The sequence below is a fragment of the Argopecten irradians genome, chromosome 7 (genome assembly GCF_041381155.1).
Source record: "Argopecten irradians isolate NY chromosome 7, Ai_NY, whole genome shotgun sequence".
NCBI lineage: Eukaryota > Metazoa > Mollusca > Bivalvia > Pectinida > Pectinidae > Argopecten > Argopecten irradians.
The window spans coordinates 18,887,228-18,911,411 of NC_091140.1; the positions used below are offsets into that span (position 1 = coordinate 18,887,228).

A 24,184-nucleotide genomic window follows, 5' to 3' on the forward strand; every position below is an offset into this window, starting at 1 on the left:
AAACAAACAAATGTGCTCTGACTTTTGGCAGTGCACAGTGTAATTATTTTCGCAGTGTTGTGGCCTGTTTTCACTGTAAGTAATACATGTATATAGGGAACTGGTCCAGGGTTTGACCATCTACGTACCTGACATTACAAGGCCGACCATTATACAGGTAGTGTCTATAACTGGGGCGATGAAAGACTGTACATGTCTAGGGTAATTTGGGTACTGATTGATATTTCCTAAATTACATTCACACTAGATTCAGTGTCTCGAGGGGGTATACACCGACAGTAATCTCCATGCGTCCTATTATCAACTAACACTATAATATTGGCAATGACAACCCCCCCCCCCCCTCCCCCAAAATTTACGAATTACCGACAAAGAATCATTATCATCATTTCCTGTCATAATTATTTACTTGCCTGTTTTTTCAAAGTGCATTTCTCCCTCCAAAATTAGTTTTCTTCTGCTATGTAAATTATCAAAATTCCAGTCTTCAATCTAATTGTATCATTTAATAATTCTGATGACAGTACAAATATTCTCCACCTCCCCGCCCCTCCTTCCCCTCAAAGTCTTCACAAATGTTAAAACTTTTCAATAAAGTTCCAGGTGTGTGGTTTAGTGTTAATTACCCTTCCCAATTAACCTTCACAAATCAGCCATTTATCATGAAAATACTGTGTGAAAACTGGACCTAATGTCACATAGAACAATATGGCACCTCCAACTCGAAGGTTAATGTGGCTATATTGTTTGAAGTTTAATGTTTCGTCCATATTGTTTGAAGTTAAACGTCCATTTCGACTGACCAGTGCCTCTGGCCGATTTATATCTATATCTATGCATTACTCACACTTCTCAATACACATACAAAGTACATTAATACACTGGTCAAGTCAATCAGACCAATTAGGTCCAGAAGTACCTACTGGTCAACATCTGTACAGCCATCCTGTATAGGCTTGACCAAACAAATTGACCACAAGTCACAACAGGTGTCAGAAGTTACTATTAAAATCTTCATTTTGTGTTTAAAGTTTAGCAGTAAAACTTTGAAATCTTGGTCAAAGAGACTCTTTAAAGCAGCATGAAGTAAAGTTAAGTAGACAAAGTTTTATTCAAGAGATTCTTCTTCTTAAATCTTCATTCAAAAGACTCTTCATTTTCGTCCTTTTCTGAAGCAATCTAAAAGTCCCCCATTCTATCCCCTTGACTTGCCGGAGGTATTGTGTCGTTGGTACAAGTGAGGATGGAAAACAACCTATTCAAAATGTCCAATGAAAGTTTAACAGAGACCTGTTTGTATTATAACAATGCAGCAGTGCATCTATAAACCTGTAGAGGTCAGCCCACAGTTTGACCCCGTCCAGCCTAATTGGAAAATTAACACCCGCCTCAGTGGGAAGTTATCTCTGACTACAGACCAATAAAACAGGTACAAAAGATGGGGGCTCACCTACGGCCTTCAACCTGGACATTAACTGGAGTGGAGTACTAATTAGGCCTAACAGCCATCTCTTAACTCCAGGGTAGGATTAATTAATATATTTTTATCACTTGTTTGAAAATTTATCTGAAGCACATTGGCAATTTGTCCTTGTAGATTAAGCACACTCATATCATGCACCTTGGACATAAAACCTGGTGATAAATTAGTCAGGGTTAATTTAATCTTGGAGACAGGATGTACATGTAAATAACACACATGCCCCTAACTGATCAATAGCATTTATCCCAAATGATATTCTCCATGTATGCAATAAGAAAATAGGTATTGAGTTCAATATTTCCTATTTTGATCCCCGCTCCCCCAAACTTTATCATCAAATTACTCCCAATGTCCTTCCACATGCAGGGACCTATCTCCTAACTTCCCCACCCCTAGGGATTGACCACCTGTCTGACATCAGTAAGATATTCTCACCCCCAACTCCCTCCAAAGAGATCAGCTTCTAAATTGGTAAATAATTATCCTTCTCACATTCCTCCTAAGAATTTCCATCCCCTCTGATCTCCTTTCCATCCCTGTTAATGATCAACCCCTTCTATTGGGCCCTAAACCCAATACACAAGAGACCAACTTTGAAACTCTTTCAGCATCATGTACCCCTGATGAGAGTTAATGCCTTTCTATCCACATGTACACTAGGCTATCTATAACACTAATTGTACCTACAGCCCCACAAAATGACAGAGACCAAACCTCTCTCCCTAAGGCCCTAGTTTCAACACCTCTCCATCCTGATCAATGCCCCACCCTCTACATCTTTGAGCTTACTTAATGCCCCTCCCCTCTTGACCTCATCCTCATTTGCTTTAGCTTAATCCCCCTCCCTTTTCACCCCATTCCCCCTCTCTTACCTACAAATCACCTATGAATTCCAGACAGAACCTAACTATACACAACAGTATCATCAGCAGACAATCTCTATCAAAAACACCAATCCTGCCAAAACAAAACCAGAAGTTTTTCTAATTTTGAGTTTTCACCTCATCAAGGAAGGGACTTGGTTTTTTTCTCTCTCTCTGGAAAACTCGCCTCATCTATCATAAGTAAGACCATTTCTCATATTAGTGCTGACACATCCCTCAGACCTGTACCTAAATAATGGAAGCCGCCTCCCCAGGATTTTGTTTCATCGGTTCTCACTCATTTGCAGTGGGAAGCTCCTTGTATTCTGACAAATGTCTGTCAACAAGATGGAGTTTCCATGTAGTTATAACTAAAAGATGGCTGAGCACTAGGTCGACAAAATCTGAACTATTCAATGTATCTCTCATTTCTGTAGTACATCAAAAAGTCTAACAAAAATATGTCATTCTTTCCAAATATTTTGGTTGCATTGCAAATATGCACATTCTTGTCCCCTCAGTTAATATCCTTAAAGACATGCCAAAATTTTAAATACAGTAAAAATGGACTGGAGTTCATTTGAAACCAGTGAGAATAGTTGCCAAAGTACATCTTGTAAATATTTTTATTTATTCATTTTTTCTTCAACTTATTTCACTGATGATAAAAAAAAATAAAAATTTATTAAATTAAATAAAATATCAGACTAGCCCATAACAAATATCATGAAACATATAACATGAAATTTTTCAATAGAATATGACTTTTTAATTTTGGTTGAAAATACATACATGTTTCAATCTAGGGGGAGATAAGCTAGTACATTCTCTCTTAAAATTCAGCTGAGAAAATTCTTATTAGCAAAATTGTGTCTAGTATATCCCAGGGTTTAAGAAAGTATGAATATTTTACTCATAATTAACTATTGCAGGAATTTGTAATTATAGTGTCATAATAATGAAGCTTTGTAACGTACGAGCCGGTAAACCAGAGATTACAACTAACTTCAAAGGACGCTGATGAAGCTTCATTCTTAAGTAAAGGAAATACTGACATACTATCAATTAGTGATAGACACACGTCGATGTACACAGATGTCACATGACCTACCATCGGGAAGCAATTAAATATGCATGTGACACGACCATATAAGGTGTTCAGTTTGACGCGATGCTGTGACGGCCAGCCATGCACGGTCGGTAGCTATATAAGTGTACCGATTCAACCAACCGTCACTGAGAATCAATTATTCAACAGACGTTGTTATTGATCATGTAAATTAGAATTTTATATTCTAACCTGTGTAGGTATGTCATGTTTGTGTTAATTATATACCTACGTCCATTTATAGTCATGTTGTATTGTTATCTAATAAATTAACATGTCAGGTGATTTTGTTTGAACAAAGTACAATGAAAGGTGTCTGGACCAACTCTGAAAGGTCAAAGCTGATTTTTTAACTATAACTATCACATCAAAGACGGAAGTGATATAATGAGAACCATTCATGCCATAATCAACATTGTGGTTGTTCTTAGAAACGAAGTCCACATCTGTATCATGAAAAACTTATAATATCACTATAGCAACAGATTCTATGACAAAGAAAAATGATCAATTGAGTAGATAATCAAACCTTCTGTTATCTTAAGAGTTAACTGAATAATTATAGACTGAAAAAATTGAATGTCAAGCATCATGACGCCCTATGCGAAAAACTTTTTAGCAGTAAATTTTAAAAGTGGTATAGTCATTGGCCAAGATATATCCCCCAATGTGCAACAACTCCATTTGTTTTATTGTCTATGGCTTCATAAACCCAAAGGATATCGAGAATAAATAATCTGTACCTGTTGAACTGAAAGTTCAAGATAACAATATAATATAGCATTGCAGAATTTCAAATTTTCCTTCAGAAACTATTTTAAAATTTGTCCACATGATGAAAAACTTACCTCCGCATAGATTTTTCACTGGCCGTCATCAAAATATTTTCATTACCACCTTTCTCCTAGTCTAGTTCTGAATGAACCTAACACGTTCACACCATTCTGACAATAACATGAAGATAACCATCAGAATTTCAACATCTTTTTGATAAATCTTGGATTTTAAATACAACTCCAAACTCTCTTTATTTAATCCCACTCTAAACAAAAAGTTAAAATATTTTCTCAGGTCGTTTTCTTGTAAAACTTCCTATCGATAGATTTTTATCAACATGGATTTTACACGTCATCGTCAATGGGCACTTTCTCCGGAGAAAACAAAACTTGGTCCACAATAGTGCGATAAACTCCCTGCTCCATTGGGTCCGAATCGTGGCCATCAGGTTCTCTTGTTCCCCTAACGGGCACGGTATGTTCCCACAATGCTTGCCAGGACAAAATAACAACACTATTGTTTCAAATCCACAACTGTTTTTTTCTCACCTGACTGGGTATTTAAATAGGTTTATTCATTCCATATCTTTACACTAACACCACGGAACTTTATCTAAGTTACCATAAATTGTAAATATGAAATCTATTGTATTTTATATGGGTACGACTCTAATCAGGTGTTCATCTATGGATAGGGTTACTTCCTGTCGGAAAAAATAACCGACTGACGGCAAGTACGTACAAAAAACAGGGTAATGTTCAAATAACAAAAACACTATATAGTTAAAACTCAAATAGTATCATGTTATTTAAAAGAATTTATCAATTTCAAAAATAAGCAAATTATCCGGTTTTTACAGTAAAACTATATTTTCATGCATGACATACAACATTATTTAAAATATTAAATCATGATTTGTACTTGTATAATTTTTGAGTCAAAATGGGATCTCCTATAAGACATGCCCATTTTAAAAGATATGTTGACATTAACTTCAATTTGATAACATTGAGTATTAAAAAATTGTTTAGCATATATTTTTGATGTCTACTAGCTTTATACTAGACTGAAGGATCAAACAAGGTGTCAATCTTCCGGTATACAGACTCAAATGATGTGATTTGCTATTGATATAATTTGAAACAAGTTCCTTGTGACTCAAGTTTGCATTAAACTTTGGTAATGTTTGTTCTGGTGAAATAATTGTGTGTTTTGACAAATGACTATGCACTTTACTTGAAGAGAGATTTTTCAGATTAAAATCAAAAACAAAACCAGTAAATGCACACAGAAATTTTCTCGATAATGTTTGAAGATGATGATATTAAATACTGTGGACTTTTAAATAAAAACAGGTGTCAGAGGTGACCTTCAAATGTCAACAGACAAGGTCAACAGTGATTAAAACGCAACAATGTGAATACAGAAGGTTTTAAATGGAACGGATAGAATTGCTTGGAAGCAGACCGAAGTTCAATATTTGCTGTGGGTTCATTTTCAAAACAAACAATATTTTAACAGAAAGTGAAGTTTCCAATCAAAGAAGATTTCAGTCTGATAATGTTACTTTGTATGATGTACACAATAAGACACAAATAGAACAATGAAAAACAGTTTCTGTATAAACCAACTTGTGTGATCAAATTTAAGTGCATTTCGTGGGCAGTAAAAAATGGTGAAAACAAATTGCTACAAAAAATGTTTCAAAAACAGGTAAAAAAAGAATCACACTAAGAGATCTCAATTGCGAAATTGTTATTAAAAAGTTTAGGGTAAAATTGTAAAATTGAGTCTCCACTAAAATCATAGGTTTATTTTTTTTAATTTCTGTTTTTATTACCTAACAAATACTCTTTTTACATAATCTTTATATCCTTTTAAATATATTTTCTTTAAAGTTCTTTTATTGGCACCTTTATATCCTTTTAAATATATTTTCTTTAAAGTTCTTTTATTGGCACATTTTCAGAGTAGAAATTACTGATTTTGCAGCATGTGCACATTGCAATGAATCCCTCTAGAAGCTATTAAGTGTATCTATGAACAGTTGCAATTATAAATAAGAAGACAATTATAGCTATTGTATTCCATATGTTATGAACATTTTGTTGTCCTCCAATATCTTGTGATAAGATCATGCCAATAAGGAACTAACATTTCCATTTATGTAAAATTAATCTACTGTATTTCCTGTCTTCAAAAACAATATTTCAAGAAAAAAGAAATTTCATTAATAAATGATAGAAATTCCATATTTGTCAGCTGCTAATATGTTCCATAAATAGTATTCTTGCATGGTTTTACAAAATGTAAAAAAAATATCATAGCTTAGTGTATTACTATTATTACTGGGTCTAATATTGATCAAATTTTTGTGGTAATGAATGACTCACAACTTCCTTGAACAGTACAATCTACGATCTACCATCAAAGAAACTTTTCTTTTGAACCTTTCCTTAAACCATTGCTACTAATTACTCATTTCTTTCGTCTAAACTTTAATCCTTATGCCAAAGTTCCTAAGAGTGAGCATTTCAAATCCAAATCAAGATGTAGAAACCATTGTAGAACCATTATAATCGGATTCTTTGTATTTCCTGGTTTTTTCCCCCAATCTTTATAAACATCAGACCAGGTTAGTATTCCTTGTGATACCTGTAGATAAAAACCCTTTGGTCGGGTCAAACCCTACACCTGAAGGATCTGTCACTGCCGAAAAATTCTCCTCCTTATTGAGTTGCCACCGACCCAACAATAGGACATTGTTAGAGTAATTACTTCTTCTAACAGTTTAAACTGTCGATAAGTGTGATAGGCAATTGAATGATTTGTTTTTCGGCCTTATCAGATTTTAAATTAATGTCTGCGGTGTACCTTTGTACATTGAAATGACCCTTTACATAAATTTATTTTCTGTTAGCGCCTGGTGCCACCGTTTGACCTGCTGAATTCAATAGGTTAATGTTGCAGATTTTTCTAAAGGATTTAATGATCCGGTTGAATAGCGGTTAAGTAATGTCAAACTCATTTATCTGCACCTCTTAAAAAACAGATTGTGACCTCACAGCTACTGGTGCTTACTTTGTAGTCCTTGTATTGAATATGTCACTGATACCAACAACTTTATCTCAACTGATCCAACAATCTGGCAGGAATGGGAAAAGTCTTACACAGGTCTGCAGTCCAAATACAAGATATTGGTTTATTTTTGCTTATAATGTCCTATTAATAGCCAGGGTCATATGAGGTTTTGGGAGTGCAGAAAAACCAGAAAATCCTGAGAAAAACCACCGATTGACACTCGGTACCTGGCAACTGCCACACATCTAGAGGTCAAGGTCGACTCATGGTGGTAAAATGTTGGGATACCTTAACCACATTGTCACTAGGTTAGAACTGCAAGGCTTATAGCTTCAAGACTTTCAAATATCAAATACAATTATAGATTTCTTCAATAAATTTAAAACAGCTTCTGAATAGCCCTAAACCACAATATTATTACTTGAGACACATAACATACACATACAAGAGATCCCAGAGGGATCTTGGCGTCCACCAAAGAATGATCTACGTCTGACAATGGAAAGAGGAATCTTTTCTCTGCTTTTCAAACTTTGACTTCATATATATAACTACATATGAAATTTGAGAATTATCCTTTCAGTATTTTCTGAGTTATATAACAAACTTCAATTTTTAAAATCTAAGATGGCTACCTATCGGCCATCTTCTTGACCGATCAGTCCGAAAATGCAATATGCATAACTAACATCCTAGGGGAACATACATAGAAAATTTCAGACAGATTGCTTCAGTACTTTCTGGGATATAGCAGTAATCAACTTCAAATGTCAAAATCCAATATTGTGGCCTGTCGGCCATCTTGTTGACCGATCAGTTCCAAAACGTAATATGTATAAGTATAAGGGACCTAAGGGAACATACAGATGAAATTTGAGAACGATCATTTAAACACTTTCTGAGAAAAAGTGGTAACAAACTTCAATTGTCAAAATCCAAGATGGCTGCCTGGTGGCCATCTTGTTGACTAATCGGTCCCAAAATGAAATATGCACAACTAGGGCCCTAGGGGAACCTACAGATGAAATTTGAGTTAGATCCTTTCAGTACTTTCTGAAAAATAGCAGTAACAAACTTTAACTATCAAAATCCAAGATGGCAACCTGGCAGCCATCTTGTTGACCGATTGGTCCAAAAATGCAATATGCACAACTAGGGCCCGAGGGGAACCTACATATGAAATTTTAGAAATATCCCTTCAGCTCTTTCTGAGAAATTGGGGTAACAAGAAATATATTAGACCACGGACGAAAAGCGTTTTGAATAGCCATCTGATGATGGTTGGCTAAAAATGTCAGGATTATTGAATAAAATTGTCTACAGTTGAGAATTCTAGAGCAAAATGAAGGCACAAATGGCAATATTGACCTTGCAAACAGCCAATGGCGTTGAGAACTAGTAGGGTGTCAAGAGGTTGAAGATCAGTTCATTGTCACTCAAGCTGTTAGAAGTAACATTAAACTGGCGTAGAAAACATAATAAATGAAGATCATCTATTTTATACAATGTCAAAAGCTAGTTTTAAAACTGAAACAAATGGACCCAAATTTCCATTTTCCCCATTAATTTTTATGCTAGAACAAATGAAAGTTGTTCACGATAGACCTCCCTACAGAATAACATTAGCCTGCCAGTCAAGCACGGTAAACTGGGCTCCGAAACCCAGACACCGGAACCACGAAAATTCCTTTGACCTGTCAAATTCATCTTCATAATTCTTTTTATGAGCTCTCTAAAAAAATCTGTTTTCGTAAATTTATTCCATGTAGTTTTCACAATCAAGATGCATGATGAATGACTGTGTTTCACACCGCGTGCCATTAGGAACATCCATAACCTCTGGTGTACAAAATTTACTTCCCAAACCTATACTTTCTGTAGCAAAAATATGTCAAATCCAAAAACAAACACATCCTTGCATCACATCATTTCCAAATAATATTTTGTAAAATAATAGAGAAAAATTGTTTAAAAAATGTTTTGTCTTTATAATAACAGATTAAGATTTTAAGGTTTAGGATTGACCTATTTACATGCAAAATGGTATGTGTACCATATATTCTGAGAAATGGTCTGGTCAGAGCCAATGAGCAAAGGACTTTTTATGGTTTGGGCCCTTTTTAGCCACCAAATCAATCATTTTCAAAACTGGTATTTATTAAACATGGTCCTTTTCTATAACAATTCACTTAAATCAATTCAGTTTACCGTGTTCGACCCGAAAGGGCCCCTGTCCATATATTATTTAAGAACCCCTCTCCCCTTTGTGAGGCCTGAATTTCACTTTCAGACAGAGACTATGAAAACTTTGTATGTTTCTCTATTTTGTCTCTATTGTCAAATGATAAATGACTTACTCTGTGCAATAATATTGTGAAATATTAGCTCTAATTTGGTCCAATTAAGCGCTCATTCATATTTCAATTTTCCAACCAATCCTGAGTACTTATTGGGTTGAATACGGTAATTGCTCTGAAGAGCATAGTGGGGCATCTTGTATGTTGTAGCCATCAGCTACTGCAGGATCTAATCCTACATCTGAACTATCGCTCAAGATTGTGACAAATTCAGAAAAAAAAACCAAAAAAAAAAAACAAGTACAGAAGCCTATGATCTGAACACTGTCAACACCTGCTGGTGCAGACATGAATAAAGGATATTCTGCATTAAGTTGCATGTCAGATAATAGCCTGAAGTCATGCAAATAATATTCAAATGTTCTTATTTAAATTCAAACTTTCCCCCCAGAGTTAATTTAATCTGGGTATTCCTACGATACCCAATCCCTGGTTCTCTCCTACACATGTTCGCTAGCTGGTATAAAGTTTCTGTCGAAATCCATATTTTAAAAATATTTTTATGTCGGGTGGGCATCTTGTTTTCAGCCATGTTATTATTATTTGAAGCCTGTTTTAATATCTAAGTAATGTATACAGGATACGAAGCCCCAGCTCCACAGACAGCTGTTCCTATCTAATAGATCATATGACATTATACTTCTCTCATTATCTGTTTTGCCTCAAGATTGTATAAATGACAAATTTAACCTACTGATATCACAGATCAGTATATATAACAACGGGTTTTGAACTTGTAACCCAGAGGTGGAGGACACGATAGCACCATCAGGACCATTCATGTATCCCCCTATTTCATATTTCAACATGTCATATTTTTTTTATTCTTTTTTTGCAAAAACCACTTCAATGAATTTCAGAATGATTTGAGGACAATTTTGTTTGCACTACGGAAATACATAGTAGTAAAAGGAACTAGATATATCTGTATGACAAATTAAATGCCCTTGTACAGTATCTGATAATTTTGGATGGACACCAGCAACACCGAAGTCCCTTCATTTCATGGAGGGGCATAAAAATACCTTAATTTCCAAGAACCAATGCTGAAAGAACCTATTATTATAAGTGGTAAAGTGAGTATATCTATAATTTGAGTCATTGCTTAGATTTATCTACTAGCTTGACCATTGAAAAATTGTTTCCATTAATGTATTATCAATATTCCATATATTCTATTTACGTATTTCCGACATTCCAAACTACTGACTTCCTGGAAAACCCAGAATTTTCCCATAACATGCGGCCAACATCAACGGCTGGGATAGCCTTTTATATGATAAAGCTGTCATTGTAGGTCTTTATGAGTTGTGATGGATATAAATGACCAATGTAGTCAGATGACCACAGATGACCGTTGCATGTCCAGTGGACAGCTCACCTCAAAGTCCATCACCGAGGAACGTAACAAGCTACATCTGACGGTGTATTTCACACAACATTAAACAGGGGCCTGTCACATCAATGAGCAGACGGTCATGATACACTAAATATTGTGCACCTTTACCTCAAATCATTTACACTTTCATCCATCTTGTATATATATTTTTGACAAGGTTAACTTCACATCATTAACAATAATACTTTGAAAACAGTGTTAAGTTTTTCACTGGCCCTTTTTAACACAAGAATTGGTGACGGCGGTGGGATAATTAAAGTGCAAATGACCCGATACACTATATGCCACTTGTCTGAGAAAGACAATTGTCGTCATAGAAATGTCATACCCCAATGTTTGTGCAAAATATCTGTTTGTATCTATCTTTACCAACTTGGAGAAGACATTTCAAAATATATTGCATATTCTTTGTGATTGATGAAAGACATTTTAATTAACTCATTTAATAGAAAATATATATATATTGCACACTATATGTAAAAAGATTCTGCATTTCATTTCAAACTTTAAGCGGAATCGGTCTTCATCACAGATAGTTAGTCATACGGAATATGCATTTTTTGTGTGGAATTTTTTCTACAGTGAAAATCAGATTTTTTCTAAATCAACCAACAAAATATTCAACATTTTCAATATACTCTTTTAGTTAAACAATCAAAGCACCCTTCTATACAGCAGAAAATTATCAATTTAATCATACTAATTTTATAAACTCTATTAATTTTCATTTCATGTTTCAAACATAACCAAATGTTATCTATTTATGATGTTTAAATTGATGAAATATTTTGTATACAAATGCTAACCAACAGATAAAGATTTTGTTTACCTCCTACCTGTAAAACTGGACATCCAAACAAGTACAGGTAGAACCCCTACTGACTGTGGGGTCCATCTCTCCGAAAATATTCCAGGTTTGGAATGTTTTGACAAATTAACTGAGATAAACATTGAAAGTCAGGTTTAAAGCTTTGACCAACACTTTCCTCCCAGTTACTTTCAACTAAAGAGATAGCAAAGGCCTCCAAGATGTGTCATTAATAAAATAAACAGTTATTTCTTTGATGTGAACAGATCATCTTACAACATAGGCCAATCACCCATTGTACAGGTGAGTTCAATCATTACAGGTAAGTTGACAGTATCTGACCCCTAAAAGGTGTTTAAATCCTTTGAAATGAACGCCTAATGCTGATTATCATCTTATTTTTACTTTCATTTTACTTGCAAACAAATCAAGACCTGAGGTGATACCAATTAGAACTGGTGATTTTTATCACACCTGCCTGGGTACTTAGGGGCTGTTGATCTGCCCCACTGCAGAGATTGTTATTCTTTGATTAGAGCCCTTTGAGATGTGCCCTGCCCCTGGGGACCCTGGCTTTCACTGTGGTGCTGTTCTGACCCCATACCACGGACTTGAGCCTAACACGATTGACACAACTTAGCCCCAATTGGTCAATGATGAAACGGTAACAAAGCCAGCATTTTATTGGTCCAGTGGTAATCCTTCTGTACTGGACAGGACAAGAGGATAAGTGAACAAATAGTCAAAATGACACAGCAGCTTCTAAATTAAATCTAATTCAAGGTTAAAGCCAACATCCACTGCTTAAAAAAGTAATTTGGACTCAAGATTTAATTCAATTCAACATTTCTGAAAGGTTTCCTAAATTGAACACTTTTAATTTCATTTATTTGAACATATTTTATTCTATTTTTTTTTTTTTTACACAAAATTTTTCAGCATTAAATCAACTTTTCACAATTTCTGTCTGCAATGATTTCTAATTAAAGGAAGTTATAAGTTACAATCCATAGATGATTCATTCAATTTAATTGGGGCAGCCATACTTCTTTTTTTAAATTTTGTTTCTTTTTTCTAATCTGATACTTTCTTCAATTGGTAATTCAATTTACCAAAGCAGACAGATATCATTTAAAAACTTGTGAAATCCATTGTAATGTTCTAAAAAATATACTAAAACTTGCTTGGCAGTTTGCAGTCTTTCACAATGTAAACTTGCGTGGAAGTTACACAAGTGTTCAAAGTATATAGCAATGGATACTATTAGGAAATCAATGAAATTCCTAGTCAACTCTCTAAAGGTAAGGATAGAGGAGAAAGACAAATATAGAATCATCGTAACTGTCAATCAAGTTTAAATTAAACCTCATGCCAAAATCAACATTGCTTCGTATATTTCTCGAGGTCATTCAATCCATTGTGAAGCTGACCACTCAATTAAAACTTCAAAGGTCACTGAAAAATTGATCAGTCAAAAGCTGGCCAGGAATCAAAATAAATCAGCAATTCAAATTAAAATCCTGCCACTTCCCTGATTGGAAATTCTATATGACGCCAAAACAACTCGAAATCTAAAATGAGATAAAGCTGGTCCGTGACGTTATTGATCAAACCTGTAACACCTTAACTTAATATCGATCATACAAAATAATACCTGAAATCTTCAACTTTTTAACTCACACTCAACCACTAATACTGACATTTGGAAATAGAAGATAATACTTATGGTAATCAAATTTACATATACTTAATACAAAGTTGTACTTAGATACATAAAGATATATCTTTGACCCAATGTAGCATGAAGTGACATTAAACTTGCTTTATTTAACAATAACATGTTTTAATAGTTATTATTATCTTTATCAAACATTTTGCATTGGAATAGTTTACGGTAGCATGTCAATTTTTTTTATGTATGTTATCAATTTTTTTTATGTATGTTATCTTAATTGTTTCAAATAATTTGCAGCAAAAATCAGCAATATTGTCCTAAAAGAAATCACAAGGACTTTTAGTGGTAAGTAGCTGGTACATGTTTAATTAAAATATTCACCCCTGAAGGCATAGTTAGGAGTCTTCTGATTCAAAGACTGGACTATTTCATTATGAATTTCTGGAATGAATGAGATAAGTTAAATTGCTGTAAAACACCAGAAACCTACACCATACAGCTATTTTATCTTTATAAAACTCATCAGTGATTTGCCTATTCCAAAGACCGACAAAACGCATGGTTTCACAAATGTATCATTTTTATTCCTTCTCCTGCTCCAAAAAGAAAAAAACTTCATACACAGAATTTTACAGAGATATTCGCGTTGGAGCCAATAGTGTATCGGAAGTTTTTTAAAGAGGACTTACAGGTCTTGGGCTACAACTTGACATTTAAAACAAATCAGATTACAGTAAAGCATTTTTATACAGAGAATCTACAGTGCAACTTTAACACCATTTTTTTTAAAGAAAAAGTTTTGAATATGACCTGACACAGCCCCTCAGCATCCCAGTCTCATCCGTCTCCCACTCCAAGACAACTTCCTCCTATAAACAGCTTCCTGCAGCTGGTACTCAAACCTCCAAACATTTATTTTACAATCAAAACCCAATCTACAAAACACAACAAGACAAATGTTCCAGAGGAGATCAGAGAAAGCCACGGTGTTAGGTTGCCTTAGTTTTCTGTTTTGTTTACGGTCCACGTTAATTTTCTGACACTTTAGATGGAATGGGAATCATGCTTCATGAAAATATCTTCCACTTTTCAAATCATCATCCATTTTGTAACGTGGACCATTGCTATGGTAGGACAAGATATATGGGTGGTAGGGTTTTGTTTTGGACCTGTTCAGATGGCGCAGCTTTCGCTAACGTCTACAACAACTAGGCTCCACCATGGATAAATCACCTGATGCTATCGTTGCCATAGTGTAAGTAGCCATGAAATTGTGTACATTCTTAGAACGAGGAAAACAGAACGAGAATTTTGATAAAAATCATCACAAAGAAGACAAAAAATTGGAAGACAAATTGAAAGTGACAAGTGTATAATGAATAGCAGTGTCAACACCAGGAATATTAAGGAGGAAATATGGTTTTGTTTGTATTTCACACATCTGTATGTGTCTGTATTTCACACATCTGTATGTCATTAGGATGGTTGGATACCAGTTTTTAATTTAATTTTGTACTTTTATAACCTAAAATAATGCCTGCATAAAATTTAACAATCATAACATAACCAAAAGATATGATTACATGTTTTGATGACTTTTTAGGGAAACAGATTTCCAAATATCTAATGAATTAGCTAGTAACAAATATACCCTCACGCACAGAAATACTTTGAAGACAAAATCAAGCATCCTTTCAATTTTACAAATGCAGAGAACATACAATGACAGAAGCAGATGATTCTGGAAAAGCAAAGAATGTGCATGTTGCTTTTGAAATGGTATGATGAGATTTACAATCACCATGAACTGTGTTTGATCTACCGGTATATTAATTTTATCTTTAAATTTGAAACAATGAAATTACAAGTAATCTCCAGACCATTTCTTTGATTTAGCTCATGTTTGTAATTACTTATACTGGAAACAATAAAAAATATATGACATCTAAGGGTTGATTATGAAATCAGATTTTTTTTCCTAAAGAAAGATGACACAGAATTCCAGTGAAAGAGACTTTCATTTTTACTCATAAAGGTGTAATTAATCAAATGAAGTTGACCATTTCTTTCGTCTTTTTCAAAGATTCCCCAGACAAACAACACCATTAGTATGATACAATAAAAATCCATTTAACATCAGAATCCTATCAGATGAGCTATAGTGTGAATACCTCAATATTGCTTCAGTCGTATCGTCCACAAAGACAACGTAATGTTTTCCTCACCGCTACCCTGTCGTGTGAGCTGTTCATCAATGGATCGGCCATCCGCAGATCACAAGATAAACCAGAGTAGATAGAAAATGGAGATTTTTTTCAGAGCGATAACGTGATAAGCTTCTCTAGAACCAGTCAATACAGTGATACACAAGTTTATATATGTACATCGCCCCCAGGTAAATTAATTTTCCCCGGGGTAAATGATCCTTCAGGTAAATTGTCCTATACATGCCAATATATTACAGGCGCCACCCATATTGTTACCGAATAAATAATCAAATGGAACCAAAATGTATTTCTCTAGGAAGAGTGGAATAATCTAGATGATGAAGAGAGAGACTTATAGCGACAACCTGCTTAATAAGACCATGCACTGGTGACTTCGTTAACATCGTAGGGAGATGCAGCATCACCAGTTAAAGAAACTAGAAATATCTGTAAAACAATAATGCCTCACCCCATAGAACATGGCGAGGCGATGCTTTGTGATGGGACTAACAACTGTAACTAGAAATATCTGTAAAACAATAATGCCTCACCCCATAGAACATGGCGAGGCGATGCTTTGTGATGGGACTAACAACTGTAACTAGAAATATCTGTAAAACAATAATGCCTCACCCCAAAGAACATGGCGAGGCGATGCTTTGTGATGGGACTAACAATTGTAACACCATTATGACGTCGCCCACCATTTCATGATTATTGGGTATAAAGATATTTCAGCTCTCGAACCTTAGCGAGAGCCAATGTATACTGTGGTTGAGTTGAAAAACGATAACAATATTGCAGAGTTCCACATAACAATGATGGTAATTTTACTTACCAAACCAGTACAAAACAATTAGAGGGACAAAACTTCACAATAAAGTTGTCAGGTATGATACAAACAATACTAATAGTTACTATCAATAATTTATAACCAAGCAACATTTACCACCAATAGATTTTACATAATGGGAGTAAAGTGTTCTGAAACACCTATACAGCATGCTAAGGTAATATACATCAGTATCTACATAATAGTGTGTTTCTACCTTAAGCATTACGGTTCCATGGTCAGGCCCAATAGTTCTTGGCCCAGTTTCAAGAACATTCCTTAACTTAAAATTTTCCATAGGAATTAAAGCATTAATATTTCAAAGAAGGCTCCTTAACTAAAGGATTTTTCTTAACTTCTGTAATGCTTTCCTACATTGAATTCTAAGTTAAGGAATTCCTTAAAGTTAATTAAGGAATGTTCATGAAACTGGGCTCAGATCTCCTAACATATATTATCACAAGCCATCTATACCTCTAGGTCACGAGTTCGAATCCCATGTCAGGCAGTTGCTAGCTACTGGTTTAATTCCCTCCACAATTTAAATTTGGCATGTCCTAACTCATTCACCTCCAGACATACTATGGAACTCTTCTGATTCAAGGGCTGGAATACTTCAATATGAATTTTCAGGGGTGAACTAGTTAAATGACCAAGACTGTCAATAGGACATTAAATTAATCAAACCTATAACGTTACTCTCCAGGTTAAGTTTTCGTTATGTCAGATCCAGAACCAGACATCTAAGAAACACCATGCTAATTGATATCCCAAAGGCCCCAGTCAAACCGTGCTATATTTGGCATTATTACAATCGATAATACCATGCCTTACAAGTGAATTTCACTATTGCTCACCTGCCATAAATTATTGATACTTTTAACACAGGATGCACAGATGTTTTGGTTGCTTCACTTAACATAACACAATGGATATATTGGCTAGGGTTACTAAAATTCATAACTTTTGAAAGTCTGTTAATTCCTTAATGATTGAATTTAAAAGTATTCCAAAAATTTCAGAATTTACCTAACTTATGTACAGTAGCTTAACGTTTAATTCGAAAAGTAAAGTTAAAAGTTTTACTTTGATATAATATGACAGCTGCCATTTTGAACAGAAAACATTATTACATGGGAATGTAGAAACTATTTACAGGTAAATATATTTGGTCAAAAATTCTATAAAGAAGTAATTCCACAGAACAACTCAGTTTTTGAGCCATATAATTCTCTTTTATTTATATTAATTAAAGTTCAATAATTCAATATTTTCTGCATGGGATTTGTAACTCATTCCACTTCAATCATTCAAATTGGTGTTAAGAAGTATTGAAAATGATACCTAGTACAAATAATCAAAAAAGGGCAATAAATCTATTTATGGATCTGTTTATGGATAATTAAGAATAAAGACTTAATGTAAGTGACAGCTATCCTGTTCAATTTCCATTAAATTCTCTGAAATGAAAACTGTCACTGAGAATAATTCTTCTAATGCATTTACAACCAACCATATTCAAGACAATGTTATTCAGGCATGGTAGAATTCAATTCCAATAGAAATCTCATTATACATTACACTACTGAGTACCCCGTATAAACAGTAGATCAACGTATTTAATGAAATCAAACAGAATTTCCAATCAAATTACCACACAAACATGCGACAACTGAATCACATTTCAGAGTACTAAGGATCTGTTTCCATGTTTACTACGGAAACACACAACTTTAGCGTAAAAGCGGGATCTCTAAGCTTGTTGTGGCTGCATGATAATGGGCCAATTCTCATGGAGAATTACTTAAATTAATTTTAACCTAGCTACTAAAAATAACGTTCACTCCAAAATCCTAATTTAGTAATTGCCACCAATGAGGTCAAAAGCCCCGATACTGTAGCATTTAAATTAGCATTACATAACTGCTGAATTTCTTCATTTTTTCATATATGCCAGTCAGCTAATGAAATATTAAGCAGAAAATGTCCGACAAAAGATGACACTGATGCCATAAGACTTACTGATCATAAAAATTTCCGTTGTAATCCTTTTGTAACACTTTGGTTCCTGATGTCCGATTAATTGAATTTAAGAGTTGATGTTTCTGGCAGTATAATCTTCTTTGTAGAAATCACAGCATGAAGATTGTTCTTTATGATATACCACCTGAAATATATTATACCATTGTAAATCTTCAAAACCACCAACCATGGCAAATATTACGTCATTGTCCTTCTGTGTAATATTTTTCACCGTCGCAATTATTTAAAGCAAGAATACACAATAAATCAGAGATGCCGACATTGTAAGGCTCTTCACCGCCATCAATCCTATCATGGTCCAATCTCCAGGTACAGTTATATACACAGGTATATCTCAGGTGTGTATCTACCTGGGTATAGGTACTTATCATTGTAGATAATAATACCTCAACACATCTCCAAGTTCAAGGGCCATGACAAGATAACTGCTGTGTAAACAAGAAGATTTGGAGACAAAACGGCACATCCTACTCCGGAGCGCTGGAGCATGTCGATGACTTCTCTATCAGCCATATTCTTCCACAAGAGTAGGGTCGTGAATTATACATAGAGAGGTCGATGAAACAACATTTTGGATAGACACGCATGTTTGAATCTGTAGACAACATTACTCATAAAAGAGTATAAAGAATAGCTATTGATGGCTTTTTCTGGTATTTTATCGTATTCTTATTGTAATATGGCCGCATGACAATGAAAAATTAGGAAAAAAGGTCTTGACAATGTTGGACATCAGGACATTGTATATTTGTTCTACACATGCACACAATGTATGTTTGGTTGTAAAGAAAGATTCCTTAACAAGACGATCAATACAGAAATCTCACAAACAATTTAGTCAATCAAAACTTAAAACAATTGAATATATTTGACAGTTGCAAGTGATCTGATCAGGCATTGCCATTACGAAACGTCTCACTTCAATAAAATTATTCATAAACATTTTTAGGATAATATAAGTTTTTTTTAAATGAGCCCACTGTTATCTTCTAAGTTAATTTCTAAGCAACTTATATAAACAGCTGTCTTCAGCATTAAATTGATCTATTTGTAAACAAAAAGAAATTTCCATTATTTAACTTCTAGACAAGTAAATTTGATTTTAAAGTTTAAGAGTGAAGAACATGAAAAGCTGTGGCTTGATGTATATACACAAAATTATTGTTAAAAAAATCAAATGGGTGAAAAGCAATGGGAGTAACGCTTTAGATCAATGGCAATACCATCATTTAGCCTAACCATTCATCAGTATATTTGGACAAATGTAGAGGGATTATATATAGAAATATAGATTTTGTCATTAATTAGTCATAATTCCAGAACTGCTAATTAATTATATCCATAACATTGATAGCTTTTTTTTATTGCTATGGCCTCGGCTGTGAATATATTATTTTGCCCTATTCTTGATTGATTTTTGGACACATAGTTCCTTTTTCGGGGTATCAAGTCTACAAAAGAACCATGGTAAAGATTCATGGAAAAGAACAAACGTTACATCAACATGTTTTAGTAATTAATATCTATGGCTATGAGAACCGAGAGGTTTCCACATGTCTGAGCGAGCAAAATACAACTACCAGATGTAGTTTGTACTGATGTCAATGAAGCTGAAAGGAAATTTGTTTAACTTTCTTAATTTTCTTTATTTCACTTTTTTGCATCTATGGACTTTTTTTAATTTCCTGCTTTTTTAAACCTCCGGTGATGTTTACACTATATTCGGATGGAGCTGCTGGAGTTGTTTGTGTGTGGTAGTACAAGTGTTTCCCCAGACCTATATGTTTAACATATGTCATTAATTAGTTTACATCATCCAGGTACGATTCAGTAAAAGTGATGTGTATTTATATTACAGCGAGCTGTTTGTCTTAGTCAGTCGACCATGGTAATGCAGTACAACTTCAGTGAACCAACGGGTACCAAACCTTGGTATGCAATCATATATTCTTCCTACAGTGAGCTGTATTCTGGTGATCAGTGATTGGGTGGTGTAGTGGTTAAGTCACTCGGCTTTCACCTAGCCAGCAGGGGTTTGATTAGGGACATGGATATGAAAAGGTCATGTAGGGGTCACCTGCCTGATTAAGTGACTTTTCTCTGGGCACTATGGTAGTTTCCTCCCCTCTTGGACCATTGCACACTTAATATTGGGCCATTGAAAGGGACTGGTATACAATATTTAACTTGTTTCATAATTTATATAAAATAAATTTTATACATTCTGCAACTAAATTGACACATTCAATACTGGTTCAAGCATTTATAGAATTTGACTGTTTCAAGAAATTAAACAACTTTGGTGTCCATGACAAAATTTGTTTTTAAGTGTTTACACAATAAGTCACCTTGGCATATAATATAATTATATACTGTACATGTATTGGAAACAATCAGTCAGATATTGTTGACCTATCAGGCCTCAAAGTTGAGAGAAATTTACTCGCATATGCGAGTAAATATTCCCAAAGGCGAGTTAAAATTAACAATGTATCGCCAAACGGCGAGTAAAAAATTCCTTAATATTTCCGGATTTATTTTATGTGTTCGGTTCTTTTAATAGTTACACATATCTAAACTGTGTAAGAAAAGCGCTTAAAAGCATAATCACTGCCTGCTGTAAAGCGTCTTGATGACCCTACCTCATGTATCAGTAGCAATATGGCGGCAAAAAGGCCGGGGCAAATCCCCCTGACTTGTTTTGGCTTTAAAAAGTCAAAACAGAGAACAATGGCAGTTTTGACTCTGGATTCATGTGAAAAAAGGGACTGAAGCCAATACATCAACAGGAAGCAAACGCTTCGACATGGCTGAACGAATGTTGTGGCCAAGACATGACGAAGGTACGATGTTCTAAAAGATGTGTAAACAGGTTATTAATTGATCAATGGCCGGCAAAACAGACTTTGTGTCCAACTACTGATTGTTACGAAAGAGACAGACGCTTGTGTGACACAGAAAGACAGTAAGACATTCATGATATTGTTATCGCTTCAAGTTCAAACGAAAGTACAGTCGGACACAACTTTCAAACAAAGCAAACAATGTGTTGCAAAAACATTGCAAGATATGCACATAAAGTTCGTCAATACATACATGTATAGAATCGCCAAGCCACAACTAAATTCCAAGCCGCTGGTAGACATATGCAACGAAAAACGGACTCTTGGAAGCTTGTACATTACTGCCCGAGATATTAGGCCCAATTTATTCAATTTTAAATAAAAATATAATAACCCTAATCGGCGCGATATGAATTAGTAACTGAATAAATTTGAGATATATTGATAATTACTATACATTTATATATAAATTACTTATATTACCGTATATAAAAATTTAAACAGATTGAAAAATGGTTTAAAACAAAAAGGAAGCTGAAGTACAGAGGCTGTTTAGTGGGACATTGAAGTTGTTGAATAAAAAGAGTTTTGACCAACACAAAATTATGTTTTTCATGTTTTTATACTTGTACATGTGTATCTGCTTGCTCAATAGTGTAAGGTGTCTCAATAAAGCTCTTAACACATCAAATCAATATATGAATCTTATAAATTTCTCTTGACAACATTTGGCGAGTAAAATTTAGAGGTCACTCGCCAATTGGCTAGTCATTCCCAAGTGCTACTTTGAGGCCTGCCTATGATCTTTGACTTCTGCCTGGACAACCAATTACTGTGCACTATACACATCATCTATAAATGATTAAGATGCCTTGGATATGAATTTAAAGGGAATCGAGACGCCATTTATTCATAATACTAAATATTACCACACATGGTATGCGTTACTCAAAATTTTGCTTTCAAGATTCACAATGGATTGTTATCTACTGTAAAATCTATACAGATAGACATTTACATACATAATTGGCGAGTTTTTGTCCAAGGACAAATTGAAAAATCACCACAATAAAAAAATAAATCATTGCTTCTCCTGTATCATGCTAATCTCAATTGTTAAATGGTGTATTGATGTTGGCACATCATTTTCAGCACTTGATGTAAATTGTCATGTTAATTCCGAGTACCAATATACGTCATTCTATACATAAAAGAGATGGAGATATCCATTAATTGTTTTCCTGTATCTGTCCCACTCTCCCTCCCTATATCAGTGTTATATTGATTTCAATGTCCCTATTAGCGTTATGCTCTGTAATGGTGCGGTTATTTGGCCCTGTCTAATGGCCCTGGTACACACTCTCCTGGGAGTTTAAATAACTGTTATATCAAACTACGGAAAATATGTCATTCAGGACAATATTAATACAATACCATTGTTATTCAAACATTTTTTTTTATACAGAAGAAAATGTATTTCTTAATGTGATGATATTTCACATGTTGTCATATATAATATATTTAGCCATTCATTATTAAAATCTGTATGAATTCAGGTTAGACTGCTGCTAGAATATCAATGAAATGAGACTTCAAAAGATTGGCCTCAGCAATTTGATTGCACAAAAGAATACGGGAACTGTCATCCTGGAAGCCAACTTATAATATACCTCAACCCCCAAAGTTTTGTCATAAAGAGACATAACTGTGATCAAGGTAGAGGTATTTTCTTCTGATATAGATTACGTACATCACAAAATTTTTGTCTTTAAAAATTTTACGTTTAAGTTTGCTACATTTTCTTGTAAAATCACTTCAGAGCAAAGAATTGAAGTCATGCAGTGGTCAGGTAATCAAATTTTAAATTTTCTGAGAACAGATTTTTATCATGTTCAGTACATCTGACATGAAAGAAGAAAAAAGGATAAACATTTTCAAAAGAATTTCATACAATTAACAAGAGAATGCTGAATAAACAAGAATAACCCAAGTCTGATATACACAACTTGTAAAAATCATCAGTCTCTAAAAATCCACTTAAAACCTGAACACCTCATAAACAAAGGTCCAGACGGTTTACAGTCACAGTGTACATAGCAGGTTTCTTTACTGTTTTGAAGTTTTTACATTTTCTAGTTTTTTTTTGTCTCCAGCACTTGATGCCAATTTCACGATGAATGAGTTCAGACAAGGAGGTGATGAAGCACCTGATAGTGTATACATATAACCGCCCTGTCAACGCGCCACTAATTGTATGTAGGAGGCAAACTGGAGAAGTGCAGGGCCTCGCATATCACCCCCAGCCACCATAACTTACAGTACACAGGCACCTCTCACATAGCCAATCATCACAATGCTCAGTCTAAGTGTTGAGAAGCCAGCAGAAAAATATCTTTGGACACATACACATTTGTCAGTATTAAATTTGATGATAGGACTGAACTCCCAGAGTCAAATAAATTCAAAAGCACAAGAAAAGTCATTTTTCTTCATTTGAACAAAGTTTTACAGTCATAACCAAGACAAATATTTTACTTCTTCAGCTTCATTAAATTTCTTCAAATCTCTTCAGCAGAAAAAACAAGCTTTTGAAATGTTTGAAAATGTTTTTGAATGTAAATTTTTCAAAATGTCACTTTTACTTAAAATAGAGAAATTACACAAACTTCTTTATATGGTATTTACTAAAGGTGAAAATATTTAAGATT

The 24,184-nt window shown here is 34.4% G+C and overlaps 1 protein-coding gene and 1 long non-coding RNA gene across 3 annotated transcripts in view; one reads left to right on the plus strand and one right to left on the minus strand.

Moving 5' to 3' along the window:
* Positions 1-18,830, minus strand: part of LOC138327768 (protocadherin-11 X-linked-like) — a 45,477-nt gene extending 26,647 nt beyond the window's left edge. Inside the window, exon 1 of one of the 2 annotated variants that reach the window (XM_069274126.1) lies at positions 18,613-18,830. The gene's annotated coding sequence lies outside the window, so the exon portion shown is untranslated. Of the gene's footprint in view, positions 1-4,302; positions 4,465-18,612 lie in introns of those variants that run through there. The other variant, XM_069274127.1, reaches the window with a different exon arrangement.
* Positions 18,831-20,486: 1,656 nt separating this feature from the next.
* LOC138326841 (uncharacterized) lies at positions 20,487-23,888 on the plus strand. The gene is made up of 3 exons (XR_011208960.1): positions 20,487-20,565; positions 23,033-23,192; positions 23,630-23,888. It is a non-coding gene; the product is annotated as an uncharacterized lncRNA (long non-coding RNA).
* The last annotated feature ends 296 nt before the right edge of the window (positions 23,889-24,184 follow it).